The 15758-nt window shown below is 39.3% G+C and overlaps 2 long non-coding RNA genes across 2 annotated transcripts in view; one reads left to right on the plus strand and one right to left on the minus strand.

The window, feature by feature from the left end:
* Positions 1-7517: 7517 nt before the first annotated feature.
* On the plus strand, positions 7518-12065 carry LOC115663889 (uncharacterized). The gene is made up of 3 exons (XR_008815248.1): positions 7518-7771; positions 7850-8082; positions 11452-12065. It is a non-coding gene; the product is annotated as an uncharacterized LOC115663889 (long non-coding RNA).
* A 2488-nt stretch (positions 12066-14553) lies between these two features.
* The window catches only part of LOC130136272 (uncharacterized), a 32544-nt gene continuing 31339 nt past the window's right edge, over positions 14554-15758 (minus strand). The window contains exon 2 of the long non-coding RNA XR_008815247.1: positions 14554-14947. This is a non-coding gene — a long non-coding RNA (uncharacterized LOC130136272). The remainder of the gene's footprint in view (positions 14948-15758) is intronic.

Consider the following 15758-nt stretch of genomic DNA (forward strand, 5'->3'; position numbering starts at 1 on the left):
TTCTCGAATTATTAGTGCTAGTTATAATGCCGGGGTATGCCCCTAAGCTGCTGTACATCATCTGTTATATACTACTAACATTTTACACCAAAAAAAAAAACATGTAACCAAAATCTGACCGAGGTGTATGAATTGCCAAAAAAAAAAAATGAAAGTTCAGTGCATTAGGTGATTGAAATCAACATTTAGTGGCCCAACTGCAAATACCACCCAAGTTAAGTGACCATTGATGAAATTTATCCCAATGCGAACACTCAAAAACATTGAATTAGACCAAGCTGATTATCTTTAGATGCATATACGTTGTTCACTCCTATTTTCCCTATAATCTATGGAAATAGTGTCGTTTTAAAGTACTAATGATGGAACATTCTTATTTTCTAATTCTTGTAAAGAAAATGTGATAAAGTCTTAAAATTTTCAAAAAAGTACAATCAAGTATTTTCTTTTAAAACGCAATCAAGTATTTTTGTTTGCTTCGTTTATTTTGAGTGAAGGGAAAATTTGATTTGGCCTTTTTCTAAGGACTCTTAGATCTGATAAGGCGCTAATGCGGCTTCAAATGAGTGGCCCCTTAGCAAGTCTCCGCGAGGGCGGCCAAACTTTTCATGGCGACCAATTTGAGCTCATGCCCCACCCCTGGGCAAGCGAGGGACTGTTTGCACTCCCATCACCAAGCAAGGGTTGGTTGATAAGGATTGATTGATCCTCACCTGGTAGTCATGAAGGCCAACTCGGATGGTGGTGCGCGGTGGCCCCCCACGGGCAAAGGCGCTTGCCCTCATGGCAGGGCCTGAGGTTTTCGTGTAAATGGCCGCGAGAGGGCCCTTGCTGTCCACAAAGGTCCGGTGTCGTCACCCCCCACCCCGCTCTCTATTTGTTCTAGTTTGTAGTCCATTTTTCTGATCGGTGCCTAGCATTGAGTATCCTAGAAAGTATAATACAAAGTCACGTTGGAATTTTTTTGTCGCACCAAATGAAGGAAGCTAGTTGAACTATCCGAGTGCACTTTTTTTGGACAAATTTTAGGGCTTTATTACACAATTTAAAGGTTTAAAATTTAATTGTACTTCATTCCACTATGTGTTACAAAAAATGCTCACCATCCACCACCAATACAAAGCCAAAAGGGAGAAGGCAGAGCAAGAAGATTCACCCCAACAACAAACAACAATTCTAGAAAGCACCGACGTTTCGTGCGGCATTATTGCTTTTAATTGAGCACCGCATTCTTCTGTCGAACAGGACATTTCGGCAGCATTAATTGGATTTTGTCACATCCCTTTGTGCGTGTAGTAAAAAGTTGATGAAGGCTTGGATTTTCACTGGTCATCCAATTGGGCTCTGATCTCCTCCAGAGAATGAATGGCTCCCAATGGAGCTTTGTCTTTCGCAACGACGTGTGGGGGTTTGAGATGAGGTGGTCGTGCTTCCTTCTCACAAAATTTACTTTCAGACAAAGTACAAAACAACCACGTGGTTTCTCAATTTGTATTGGTATTCATCCTTTCTTTTTCATTGATCGGAGAATCTGTAGCACAATGGAGGGAAGGAGCAATGCCCCTAATGGGACGTGGATGGCACGTGGTCTTGGTCGTGTTGGGATTGTATTCTTGGGGCTAGGAATGTTCTTTTCTTTTGCGTTTTCAGAAGAACTCCCTGTGAGGATATGTGATTGGAAGCGTATTCTGGTGATGTTCGAATCAAGGGAAATTTTACTTTGTGATTGCATGCTTTCATGATTTTTTTAATCAAACTCTAGGTTTTAATTTTTCTAATCAAGTCTTACTACTTGTGTAAATTGTCTAATCAGGTCCCTTTGACACTAACTCTGACCAAATTGTTGACATGTCTGTCGGACAAAGTTAGAGTGCAATGTGGGTAACATTTTGCCAATGTTGACGGACACATGGAATCTACCATGGGAAAAAAAAGAAGAAAATAAATATAAACAAAAGAAGTTTTGTTTCATGGTGGTGTCTATGTTTGCAAAATGTTGTCCATGTCATGTCGTCGAACAACAGCTTAGGCTGGATTTGGCCAAATTAGCGTTGGAGTGTCTTAATTAGACTATTTGATGAGTAGAAGGATTTGATTAGAACAATTAAAAGTAACGGGACTTGATTAGAAAAAGTGAAAAAAGAATAAAAAATTCCTATTTCATTGAGTTGCTCCGTTGTTCTCTTAAGATGGAGTGAACTTTGTCTCTTCGGTATAATTGCATATAACTCTACAGGATCAGGTATAAAGAATGTCAAGATTTAGATTGCTTGTCTTGAATGTGGACCTACAACTCATAAACTGTCACTTTCTTGGTTAAATAAGCAACCTAGAGAGGGTGAATAGGTTGATTATCAAAACTTGAGGTAAAATTGCCGCGAAAATAAGTTTGAAGGTGCAGGAATAGTTTGATATATGCAAGAGTAAGCTGATGATATCAAGTGCAGTATACTTTTATCAATTACATACGGAAATAAGTAGGGAGGGATAGAAGATGTTGTCGCAACTTTTATAGTGGTTCAATTTAGATCAAGTCTACATCTACTCTCCTAAACTAATAGCCACCAATAGGCTAGTATCCACCAGTAGTCCTCTGAGAGGTTAAAACGTAGTCTGTGTTGCTTTTACCTAAAATTGGTATATCACACTACTTAAACTAGGGGTGAGTGGTTCCCGATCTAGTCCGGTCCAACCCAAGAATCAGGAACCGGACTGGTTCTCAATTTCTAGGACTGGGGACTGGATCGGCTAGTCATGGGAGTGGTCCGGTCCGGTTCCAATGGGATCAATATTAAATATTATTTGTGAACTAGGAATCGATTACTCCGTTCTTTCCTTTGTAGTTCTGATTTGATTCCATAAGGCCATGGAAAAAATTAGAAAAATATATAATATATGAAAAAATTGAACAATTGGTTCCAATAGGACCAATATCAAATATTTTTCATATATATATGAAAAAATTAGAAAAATATATATTTATCAGTCCGGTTCAATCCGGTTCCCACCCTAGAATCGAAAACCGAACCGCCCGAAAACCGGTTCCACTCTTAGGAACCGGGAATCGGACCGATATTCCTGAGAACCGGACCAAACCGGTCGGTCCGGTCCGGTCTCGGTTTGGGCGGTCCAACTTGCTCACCCCTAATTTAAACCCAAGCACTACTGCAACACTTGTATATTTCTCAGGAGAGATCACAAATAATGACAAGTACTCTTGGTAAATGAAGTTGTCGCTCAATAACTCAACAAAGTATAAGTGTATCAAAGAATAAAGCTTTCTTAGTTCATAGTTGTTCTCGTCATTCATATTTTCTCGGGCATTTGTTGATCTTCTTATATAGTTTTTAGTATATAAGCTAGCTATTGGACATCTTCAAGATGATCAATTTAGTTGTTGAAAATATATAACACAATCACCAAGAGAATTGGTCGTCCATACAATCATCTTCCCAGCAATTGTGTAGTTTCCACAAATAGAGTTGCCTATATTAAAAAAAAATACTTTTCACCAAAGTGATTGGTGACTGATTGGATTCTCCTTTGTGTATCTCTTCGGGAGTTCCAGGCATGTGGCTTGTTGTCAATATTCCTTGGCACTAAATTTTGGAAGTCAAAGGAAAATGTGGGTCTTCAAATCAGAAGGTGTGATCACATGACATGCACGTCATCTCAAGTTATATAAAGAGTTGCTCATATCAAAGATCCATGAGTCTATATAAGCATTCCGCTGGTAGTTGGCTTACATAGGGCCCGTTTGGTTCGGCTTTGGGGAAATGCATTTGGGGGAATGCAAATACCTTTGGGCTAAAGGGGTTTTCCGAAATGCAAGTAGCGTTTGGTAAGTGTTTTATAAAATCAACTTGGGCTAAAGGACTTTTGCTAATTTTTTTTTTTTTTTAAAAACTCCGGTGGAGCTACATCGCCGGCCACCGCCTCCGGCCAGATCTGGTCACCGGCGACCACCGCCTGGGGTCGCGCGACCCCCGGGCGGTGGTCGCCGGAGTCGGGCTAGCCCTCAGGCAGCGGCCACCGGCCGCCGGACGTCGGTTTGGGGAAGATGAACAGTGTCGATGAATAGCGCAAGTTGCATTCCGCAAATGCAACTTCCCAAAGCACCTTCAGAGGTGCATTGGCCAAAGGTCCCTTGGCCAGCATTCCAAATGCAATTGCATTTCCCCAAAGTGAGTAAAAAAAATTGCCAAACGCCATTTGCATTTGGCCAAGGAACTTTAGAGGCCAAATGAGCATTGAGAATGCTGAACCAAACGGGGCCATACACCTTTCCATTTGATTTTCCTCAGTACATTGGTGATTAAGGCTCCATAGAACTGTTCACCTTATGGTACCTCCAAGTTTCCATGAACTTCCCGTTCCTCTGACTTGTTCACACTCTATTAAGGTTTTTTCAATCTTTACGAGTCTTTGCAGCTGGTATTTCAGAACTCAATAATGGTGATATAACTTCCTTGTATCCTGAAACAAAAACAACATTGACATTTATCAAGTAATAACAAGAATTAGATGGTTATGTCAACTACAAAACATCATAGAAGATTTTCTCAACATTCTCGAATAATGTCATATTGCTTCGCTATGAACTGCATAACATATTAAATGTGTATATGTTAGGATGCACGTGTGAATTGTGTTAGAAAAATCCCATATCAAAAAATTGATGTGGTGTAGAGCGGTTAATATATCCTAGTTGGTCCATAATTTATTGGCTTAAGCGAACGACTAAAGGTGGGTCCAACTGGATATGTTAACAAGTTTGGACTTAGGCTCCCTTTTGGTGATCTCTCTGGAAAAAATGAATTGGGTTTCTATTGTGTGCTCCTAACAATATCTTCCACTCATAAGTTGGACTAGAAGAACAAGAGCATAAATGAAAGATCGCGCCACTTCTTATCTGACGTTTTTTTTCACCATGATCTGCATGCATCTTGAGAAGAGAAATGCTATATGCACTAAGAAATCCCACTAGAATAGTTCTTTTATTAAGTGATAACGCAGGATTTAATTGGGTGTTGAAACAAGTGGGATCCGTGCTATGAATGATTAGGTTATTTAAACATCCAAATGAAGTTATCACTCATTTAGTAAAAGAATTTCAGTAAGTTGTCTTAGTACATGAAGCATTACTCTTTATGAGGACATTCCAATTTAGGGAGGCCGTTTCTCTTCTGATCTTTCCCTTCATCCACTAGATAATTGCATCTCTGCTCTGTTCTGGTAGGTTGAGTCCGAGTAATTTGATCGAAGTCTGAGAGGAAAACGATACTGATTGAGGATCTAACGGTCGTATAAACATACTTTGATGCCAGTCGTTGCAGATAATCACCTTTTGCTATTCTTTGGTTTAAAGCCATCGGCCATCACTGCTGGTATTCACCCTTTGCCAGATCGAAATGAGTGTCTTCGGTTTTGGGTGTTGGAGAATGAAAACAGAGGCTGAGAATCTAGTTCTTGCTAGCTTGAAAATCGTACATCTCAGAGCTTACATCCGTGATTGCGACTCATCAGTGATAGTTTCATGTTGAACCAGTTTTGATTTCCACTAATTCGTCATCGTTTGTTAATCACTTTAGAGCTGATTTCCGAGAATCTCGTTGTTAATATGCCTCACATGTTTGCGTATGCGTTTGTCTTAACATATTAGATCACGGATTGTGTTTTGACGAATGCGTCTTCTCTGTGTAAGTGTCATTTGAGTGAATGCATTTTCGGTATATGCAAACACATGCGTTCTCTGTCTACATGTGTATGCTTGTGGCCTTGACAATGGGTGGCCGTGGCAGCTTTATTCAAGTTGATCACGAGAGAACGGAAAAGAAAAGAACATATATTCAGGCAAACCACTCAATTTGTTAATTTTTTTATTAAAGTTTTCTATAGGCTGATTTTGCGCCTACATAGCCCCACATCAGTGCTAAATGTCCTTAAATTGCACAATAAATAATTCGAAACAATAAACAAGGTCACACCATATATTTTCATTACCTAAAATCGACACACTTATCAAATATACTTGATTGCACATTATGACGAGTTCTGGAACTCAATGGCATGACATAACAATTTTGGCGAACCTCATTTGTGGAGATTGTCACCTCAACTGTTTGCTGAGGCTGCCCTGCTTCTGAGCTACTGAAGTCTACAGTTATTTGCGCTTTTTTCTTCAGAAAACTGTGAGAAAACCTTTGTGAAGACAAGTGCTATGGGTTGGAGTTGGAAAGCAGGAGTAGGGAAACAAAATTACTTTGGAAAAGGAAAACAATTTTCAAATCACAATCTGCGGCTTGTAATTCTTAACTTAAAAGCTATTGCCATTAGCTGGAAGTATTGAGAGCAAGCTGCTGAGGATATTTTTAAGTAACTTCTGAGGTCTCTTGTTTCTCTTAAAATGGGCAGATTTATCTTGGCTGAACTGCAGACCATAACTCGAACCGCGCCCATCACGAGGGATTTGCATTTGGTATGGTGAACTTCATACTAGCTATTTTCTGTGTGATTAACTGCTGCTATTGTGCAGAAACTAGTGGAGGGATACCTACTAAGAACTGCTCAGAGAAGAGATGTATTAGCCCATATATTAATATGGCGTCTGCAGGTTTGCGAATATTAATGTTTTATTTTTCAAAATTGTCAAATGGAATCGACGAAATATGTTCTTGCTGTGCTTAATTTTTGGTTGTTTTTTAAATGAGAGCTGTGATTGTCTAACTGGCAGGGCGAGACTTGTGCATCAGAACCAGGGAAAGAAACTGCTGTTTCTGTGCAGGTGAAGCCATGCCTCTTGCCTTTTGTGAAATGTTTTCCATGAAACTCTGACTTATGAAATTGTCGAGGAGGATTCTCGTATGTCTTTGCTCCCACAGCTTGTATCGAAGAATTTCTAAAAGAAAGAGGGTTCGGCTGCTAATAACTAATTTAAACGTTCGAGGGTCCATTCTTTATATCAAACTTTCTGCAATAATTTAGAATCGTGAGAATTGATGACAAGCGTCGTGAAATTATCATAAGAAAAAACTCTATTCCTTTTATTTCTGGAAAATTAGGAATTTCTCGGCATTTCCATAACATTAGACACGCTGGAATTGCGTGCATGACCAACTTTCAGGCGGTTCATTCTTTTCTTTGTTTTCCAAGTGAGGCATGATGATCTTGTATTTTATCATTTTAATCATTTGTGGTTGCGAAAACCCCGTATGATATTGTTTGTTTTGTAGCATCTGATTGCACTGCTGACATCGATATCTGCATATCTTCGCAATCAAGAAGACAAAATTAAAATTGAAATGGAGGGAGATGACCTCTATCCATTTTTACTGGAGTTACTATATTTTGAATTCTAACCACGTTGATCACTTGAAATTTACGGGCTGCCTTACACTTCGTTCCAAGAAGCCCCACTCACCAACTTCGTTACACTTCGGAACCGAGAGAATCGCTCTCATAAACTGACTGACGTCGATAAGACTCTCTTCTTCCAGAACTCTCTCTCTCTCTTCATATCTTCCGTTCGAAGCCAAGCGGATCGGCATGCGTACAGGTAGGTGGTGACCGAGAGAAGCGCTCTCATCTCATCTAACTGACAGCCGTTCTCTTATGAAGGAGATTTTTGGGCATTCGTGAGGGGATACGATTCACACCCGAGAACACCTGAGCAAGCAAAAAATCTATCAGAAACCGTTTCTGTCTCCATCGCCGGCACCAATTCACACCAACACCTGCCGTTTGCCACCTTCGATCGCCATCCCAATCGATAGTAAGAGAAAACAGAGCATCAGTTTTGGAGTTGCAGAGGGCTCCTAGAAAGCTCTTGCTGGTTTATTTGATTTTGCAGACTTCCATCATCGTTGACTTCAGGCGACTTATAGCCCTTGCCTCCGTCACCGTTCGCTTCCTTCAACTCCATGCTGCAACCTCTCTGTTCGCCCCTGTTCCATGGCGGGGAAATCCGAAAAACTCAGATCTCACTCGAGATTTCTTCCCCGGTGCCGACCATCAGCGAAGATGCTTGCAGGACTTCAGTCCTCCGTTGGATCATTGTTCGTGACCACCTACTGCATCTCCAAGGTAATTGCATCTCTGCTCTGTTCTGGTAGGTTGAGTCCAAGTAATTTGATCAAAGTCTGAGAGGAAAACGATACTGATTGAGAGGATCTAACGGCAGTCTAAGGTAATCACCTTTTGCCATTCTTTTGCTTAAAGCCGTTCGGCCATGGCTGCTGGTATTCGCTGTTTGCTAGATTGAAATGAGTGTCTTCTGTTTTGGATGTACGAGAATAAAAACAGAGGCTGAGAATCTAATTCTTGCTAGCTTGAAAATCGTACATGTCAGAGCTTACAGCCGTGATTGCGATTCGTCCGTGATAGTTTCATGTTGAACCGGTTTTGATTTCCACTAATTCGTCATCGTTCGTTAATCACTTTAGAGCTGATTTCCGAGAATCTCAATTTTAATATGCCTCACATGTTTGCGTATGCGTTTGTCTTAACATATTAGATCGCGGATTGTGTTTTGCCGAATGCGTCTTCTCTGTGTAAGTGTCATTTGAGTGAATGCATTTTCGGTATATGCAAATACATCCGTTCTCTTCCTACATGTGTTCTGGGTGTACACGTCTTTTCTTTGTATGTAAATGACACTTGCTTCCAAATGCATGGGTTCTATGATGTGAATAAATGAGTTCCGGCAGTGCAGACGCGAGTGAGTGGATGAAGAATGACGAGCGAGTTGACCAAGAATGAAAGACAGTTGTAATGAAGGTTTAAGATATAAAAGATCGTTAGCGTTTCTCTTAGATCTACTTTGAGGGAATAGTTCATCCTTAGCATTTAATACCATCAGTGAAGACCTTTAGTAGGAAATTTCTATTAGTCAAAATTAAACTTCGGTTTCAATTTTAGGGACTTCGAAGTCTTGGGCTTTGAACTTTGCTAACGATGGCAATTTCCCAAAATGGTCCAATTTTTTTTTTATTAAACACTCAGCTTTTTCATAAGGGGTGTTAAAAGTCTAAAGTTTTTCGGGAAAGCTGAACCAAACACACTTTAAAACACATATATCTTTGAGAACAATTTTCCATGCTATGAATCAATCTTTTGCAATTTAATTTTGTCGCAAAAAAACAATTAGGTTATGTCTTAGTCATTTCACTTTTTTTCTCTAGCTTTACTACTGATAAAAATGATAGACTACCGCAAATGGTCAGCTTTTTAATGTATAGGAAATGAAAAAAAGCAAAGAAAAAAATAATTATTTTTGGATAACATCACAACCTTTTTTCTTCTTTTTTTAGCCAAGCAAATTAATTATGGACATAATCCATCGCATGTATTATTTCTCATGATTCTTATCTTATGATAATATAAATTAGGAAAATAAATTCAAAGAAAAAGGGAGGAAAATAGGGCACAAATATTTTTATTTTTCAAAGTCTTGTATATATAGTTAAGATTTTCGTGGAAACATTGTGACAATAAATAAGATTTTCCTTTTAATTTTTTGAATTTGGGAAAACATAGGAGTAATGAGCGAGGTGTTGATATACATAAAGAAGGACTTGAAAATAATCGACATGTAGGTTAGGTCTTCAGAGAGTGCTTAACGTGTTGCCATCGCTCTTCAAGTCACCGATGGCAAGGTGAACCTACAATTGGATCGGCCGCCGCTACATGATTGAGTTGGCGGGGGCCATTTTCTTCACCTGACCCCTCCTTTTGGGCTTCGATCCCAATTATGACTCCTTCATATTGGGCCACTTCACTAGTGATGGTGTTGGCTATACCCTTCTGATTGCCGACTACATGGCCGAGGTCTTCCTTGCCTTTCCCCGCGACTTCCTCGCCTTGAACCCGCTGGAAAAGGTAGGGAAGACCTCAGCGATGTAGATGGCGATCATAAGGGCATAGCCAACACCAAGACTGGTTAAGCGGTCCAACAGGAAGGAGGCATAGTTGGGGCGAAGCCATGAGGAGGGGCCCAATGAAGAAATTGCCCTTGCCAACATGATCCTGTAGTGACGATCGATCCAGTTGGAGGTCCGCCTCGCCATCGCTGACCTGGGGAGCGAGAACACGTTGAGCATCCCCATCATGACTTCATCTGCATGCGGGTTATCTTCAAGTCCTCCTTTTTGTGTACCATTGCCTCACTCATCACTTTTATGTCTGCCCAAATTCAATAAAAAGAAAGGAAAGAAAATCTTATTTATCATCTCAATGATCCCACGTAAATCGTAACCATATACAAGTTAAAAAAATAAAAAAAATAAAAAAATTATGTGCCCTATTTTTCTCCATTTTCTTTGAAATTATTTTCCTAACTTATATGATTGTAAGATAAGAATGATGAGAAATAATAAGTGTGATGGACTTTATCCAAAATTATCTTGCTTGGCCAAAAAAGAAAGAAAAAACTTGAAGATATTATTTGAAAATAAGTATTCTTTTTTTTCTTTTCTTTTTTTTGTTTTTTCATTTCTTGTACATTAAAAGGATCACCTTTGGCGATAGATCTGTCATTTTCATCGGTAATTAAGCTAGACAAAAAAGTGCAATGCTAAAATATAGTCTAATTATTTTTCTTTGCAATAGAATTAAGTTGCAAATAATTGATTTATTGTATCAGGAATTGATTCGCAGAGATATATGTGCTTTAGGTTGCGTTTGGTTTAGCTTACTCGAGGGACTTTAGCCTTATATAGTTCATTGTGAAAAAGTTAAGAGTATTTGATAAAAAAAAAATTGGATCACTTTGGGAAAATGCCATCATTGGCAAAGCCAAAAGCCCAGGGTGCCTTGGGCTTTAAGTATTTTCGAAAGACAACAATGATAATAATAGCATGGCCAAGCACTACGATACGTGGAGCGGTAAGTAGATAATAGTGTATCACTTTGTTGGTGATAGTAGAACATTGGGTTGGATTTGACATGGCTCTTTTGTTAGGGTGACATGGCTCACAGTTGGACGCCATGTTTGCCCCACATGTTTGTCATGTTAACGTGTAACCAAAATCTGACCAAGGTGTATGAATTGCAAAAAAAAAAAAAAACGAAAGTTCAGTGCATTAGGTGATTGAAATCAAGATTTAGTGGCCCAACTGCAAATGCCACCCAAGTTAAGTGACCATTGATGAAATTTATCCCAATGCGAACACTCGAAAAGATTGAATTAGACCAAGCTGATTATCTTTAGATACATATACGATGTTCACTCCTATTTTCCCTACAATCTATGGAAATAGTGTCGTTTTAAAGTACTAATGATGGAACATTCTTATTTTCTAAATCTTGTAAAGAAAGTGTGATGAAGTCTTAAAATTTTCAGAAAAGTACAATCAAAGTAATTTTTCTTTTAAAACGCAATCAAGTATTTTGGTTTGCTTTGTTTATTTTGAGTGAAGGGAAAATTTGATTTGGCCATTTTTTAAGGACTCTTAGTTCTGATAAGGCGCTAATGCGGTTTCAAATGAGTGGCCCCTTAGCAAGTCTCCGCGAGGGTGGCCAAACTTTTCATGGCGACCAATTTGAGCTCATGCCCCACCCCTGGGCAAGCGAGGGACTGTTTGCACTCCCATCACCAGGCAAGGGTTGGTTGATAAGGATTGATTGATCCTCACATGGTAGTCATGAAGGCCAACTCGGATAGTGGTGTGTGGTGGCACGGGCAAAGGCGCTTGCCCTCATGGCAGGGCCTGAGGTTTTCGTGTAAATGGCCGCGAGAGGGCCCTTGCTGTCCACAAAGGTCCGGTGTCGTCACCCCCAACCCCACTCTCTATTCGTTCTAGTTTGTAGTCCATTTTTCTGATCGGTGCCTAGGATCGAGTGTCCTGGAAAGTATAATATAGAGTCACGTTGGAATTTTTTTGTCGCTCCAAATGAAGGAAGCTAGTCAAACTATCTGAGTGTACCTTTTTTGGACAAATTTTAGGGCTTTATTACACAATTTAAAGGTTTAAAATTTAATTGTACTTCATTCCGCTATGTGTTCCAAAAAATTCTCACCATCCACCACCAATACAAAGCCAAAAGGGAGAAGGCAGAGCAAGAAGATTCACCCCAACAACAAACAACAATTCTAGAAAGCACCCACGTTTCGTGCAGCATTATTGCTTTTAATTGAGCACCGCATTCTTCTGTCGAACAGGGCATTTCTGCAGCATTAATTGGACTTTGTCACATCCGTTTGTGCGTGTAGTAAAAAGTTGATGAAGGCTTGGATTTTCAGTGGTCACCCAATTGGGCGCTGATCTCCTCCGGAGAATGAATGGCTCCCAATGGAGCTTTGTCTTTCGCAATGATGTGTGGGGGTTTGAGATGTGGTGGTCGTGCTTCCTTCTTACAAAATTTACTTTCAGACAAAGTACAAAACAACCACGGGGTTTCTCAATTTGTATTGGTATTCATCCTTTCTTTTTCATTGGTCAGAGAATCTGTAGTACAATGGAGGGAAGGAACAATGCCCCTAATGGGACGTGGATGGCACGTGGTCTTGGTCGTGTTGGGATTGTATTCTTGGGGCTAGGAATGTTCTTTTCTTTTGCGTTTTCAGAAGAATATATGTGATTGGAAGCGTATTCTGGTGATGTTCTAATCGAGGGAAATTTTACTTTTCGGTTGCATGCTTTCACGATTTTTCTAATCAAACTCTAGGTTTTAATTTTTCTAATCAAGTCTTACTACTTGTGTAAATTGTCTAATCAGGTCCCTTTGACACTAACTATGGCCAAATTGCTGACATGTCTGTCGGACAAAGTTAGAGTGCGATGTGGATAACATTTTGCAAATGTTGACGGCCACATGGATTCTACCATGGGAAAAAAAGAAGAAACTAAAAATAAACAAAAGAATTTTTCCTTTCATGGTGGTCGTCTATGTTGGCAAAATGTTGTCCATGTCACGATGTCGAACAACAGCTTTGGCTGGATATGGCCAAATTAGCGTTGGAGTGTCTTAATTAGACTATTTGATGAGTAGAAGGATTTGATTAGAACAATTAAAAGTACCGAGACTTGATTAGAAAAAGTGAAAAAAGAATAAAAAATTCCTATTTCATTGAGTTGCTCCGTTGTTCTCTTAAGATGGAGTGAACTTTGTCTCTTCGGTATAATTGCACATAACTCTACAGGATCAGGTATAAAGAATGTCAAGATTTAGATTGCTCGTCTTGAATGTGGACCTACAACTCATAAACTGTCACTTTCTTGGTTAAATAAGCAATCTAGAAAGGGTGAATAGGTTGATTATCAAAACTTGAGGTAAAATTGCCACGAAAATAATTTTGAAGGTGGAGGAACAGTTTGATATATGCAAGAGTAAGCTGATGATATCAAGTGCAGTATATTTTTATCAATTACATACGGAAATAAGTAGGGAGGGATAGAAGATGTTGTTGCAACTCTTATAGTGGTTCAATTTAGATCAAGCCTACATCTACTCTCCTAAACTAATAGCCACCAATAGGCTAGTATCCACTAGTAATCCTTTGAGAGGTTAAAACGTAGTCTGTGTTGCTTTTACCTAAAATTGGTAGATCACACTACTTAAACCCAAGCACTATTGCAACACTTGTATATTTATCAAGAGAGATTACAAATAATGACAAGTACTCTCGGTAAATGAAGTTCTCGCTTAATAACTCAACAAAGTAAAAGTGTATCAAAGAATAAAACACGAATGACGAGAACAACAATATCTTCCACTCATAAGTTGGACTAGAAGAGCAAGAGCATAAATGACAGATCGCGCCTCTTCTTATCAGACGTTTTTTTTCACCATGATCTGCATGCATCTTGAGAAGAGAAATGCTACATGCACTAAGAAATCCCACTAGAATAGTTCTTTTATTAAGTGATAACGCAGGATTTAATTGGATGTTGAAACAAGTGGGACCCGTGCTTTGAATGATTAGGTTATTTAAACATCCAAATGAAGTTATCACTCATTTAGTAAAAGAATTTCAGTAAGTTTTCTTAGTACATGTAGCATTACTCTTTATGAGGACATACCAATTTAGGGAGGCCATTTCTCTTCTGATCTTTCCCTTCATCCACTAGATATCAACTTTGTTTGGCTGAATTGGGAAGCGTATTAAAGTAAGAAGAGGATTCTACCTCATTCATCGCATTGGTTGGGCCAAGCTCGACGAATACAAGATTTATTGGGCCCTTTAAGTAGGAAAAAAAGCTCATAGAGCACACTAACTTGTGAATAAGCCCACCAACAGTAATCCCATGATCTCACTCCACAAAATACAAATTTCCTTTGGCAATGCATGCTCCATCTCTAGCCTCTCTTTCTGGACAAATACATTGACTTGGGCAATTGGAGATTCTCGGCGAACAAACGTTCGACCACTTAATTTTTTGGCGGTGCGAATTGTTCAAAGCATTTGGGTCGATTACCATTTGGTTAAGGATCCGCCCAATTCATGCGTCAACAAAGCTTATTCTTACTAAAGAGACTCTTATCATACTGATCCACTCTTCTTAACATGTCAAATTATGCAATAGAACATCTAATGAAAGAACTTGAAACGAAAACTTTCCAAACTCAATACTGTCGGCATCAGGTAAACTTCTATAGATCGAGGTGTCAGCGCGTTCACAAACATACCATCTGTTATCTAGTGATCATTTTTTTGTTTCAAGAAACTTGCCCGTTTCTAGTGATTGTCTATATTATTCAGCCAAGAAGACTCTAAAAGTTCTATTGCAACTTTGAACCAGCCAGAAAGAGAATCTGATTACGATGGTTTACCAAACTCGATAAATGTAGCTTCAATCAGAGTCTTCCTGTGGGATCGACTTATGGGTGACTTGGCAGGATTTGTCAGAAACCTCTTTCCCCGCTCAGTCTCGAAAGACCCTGCCGGTGCAATGCTATCCAAGTCGCACGATAATGTGTTAGCAAACATCCAAAGATACACTGGGTACACCTGCAAAAACAGCTTCTTGTTGAATGGACAAAATGCTGACACACATTGCAAAAACTAAAGTGGATGCTCAATGTCAGACTCTTGAGAATTGAGATGACATAGTCAGTAGTCTCTGCCCTAGCTTCTGCAACTAAAATCTCATCCTAGAAGTAGAATTGCTTGTAGATATCATCTAGTTAGTCTCTTGTACGGTTGTACCATCAGTTTTGCCCATTTCACAAACATTGGCACAGGAAAGACAAACATCTTCTCCTCTTAGATCTAGTCATCCATCACAGCACAATGCTAGGATCAAGGATTGCACGTATTAGTAATCTCGACAGATTTTGGACGAGCTCGTGCAAGATTGATTTAATGATCAATGTTTGGACATCCCAAAATTGCCTACTTCTGCTTGCTTTTTTTTTTTCTCCCCTTGGTTTTTTGCACTCTTCAGTTATTTGAGAAATTTTCGTAGAATCATTCATTTAACCAGATTCAACGAATAGCTTGCTCTGTATGACCACCCAATAGATAACAGTGACAGAAACTGACTCTAATGCACTGGACTACCAAATTTAGTTGGAGAATTGCGATGTTTTCATTGTCAACTCTGTAAAAAATGACTCCTCATGGCATAAATAAAAAAGGTGACATCTGACACAAAGATTTAGGCGAACTCATTGCCAAATGAGGCTACTTCAATCGATTTCTGTCAATCGATAATCACAAATACTGATACCTAACTAGTCACCTGCCATTGCCACCGATACCAAAACATTGACTAACGCTATCCCACTGAGAAAAAAGTATCACATGCATCGGAAAACTG

The sequence above is a fragment of the Syzygium oleosum genome, unplaced genomic scaffold, assembly GCF_021117445.2.
Source record: "Syzygium oleosum isolate NSW1041296 unplaced genomic scaffold, Sole_v2.1 Sole_v2.44, whole genome shotgun sequence".
NCBI lineage: Eukaryota > Viridiplantae > Streptophyta > Magnoliopsida > Myrtales > Myrtaceae > Syzygium > Syzygium oleosum.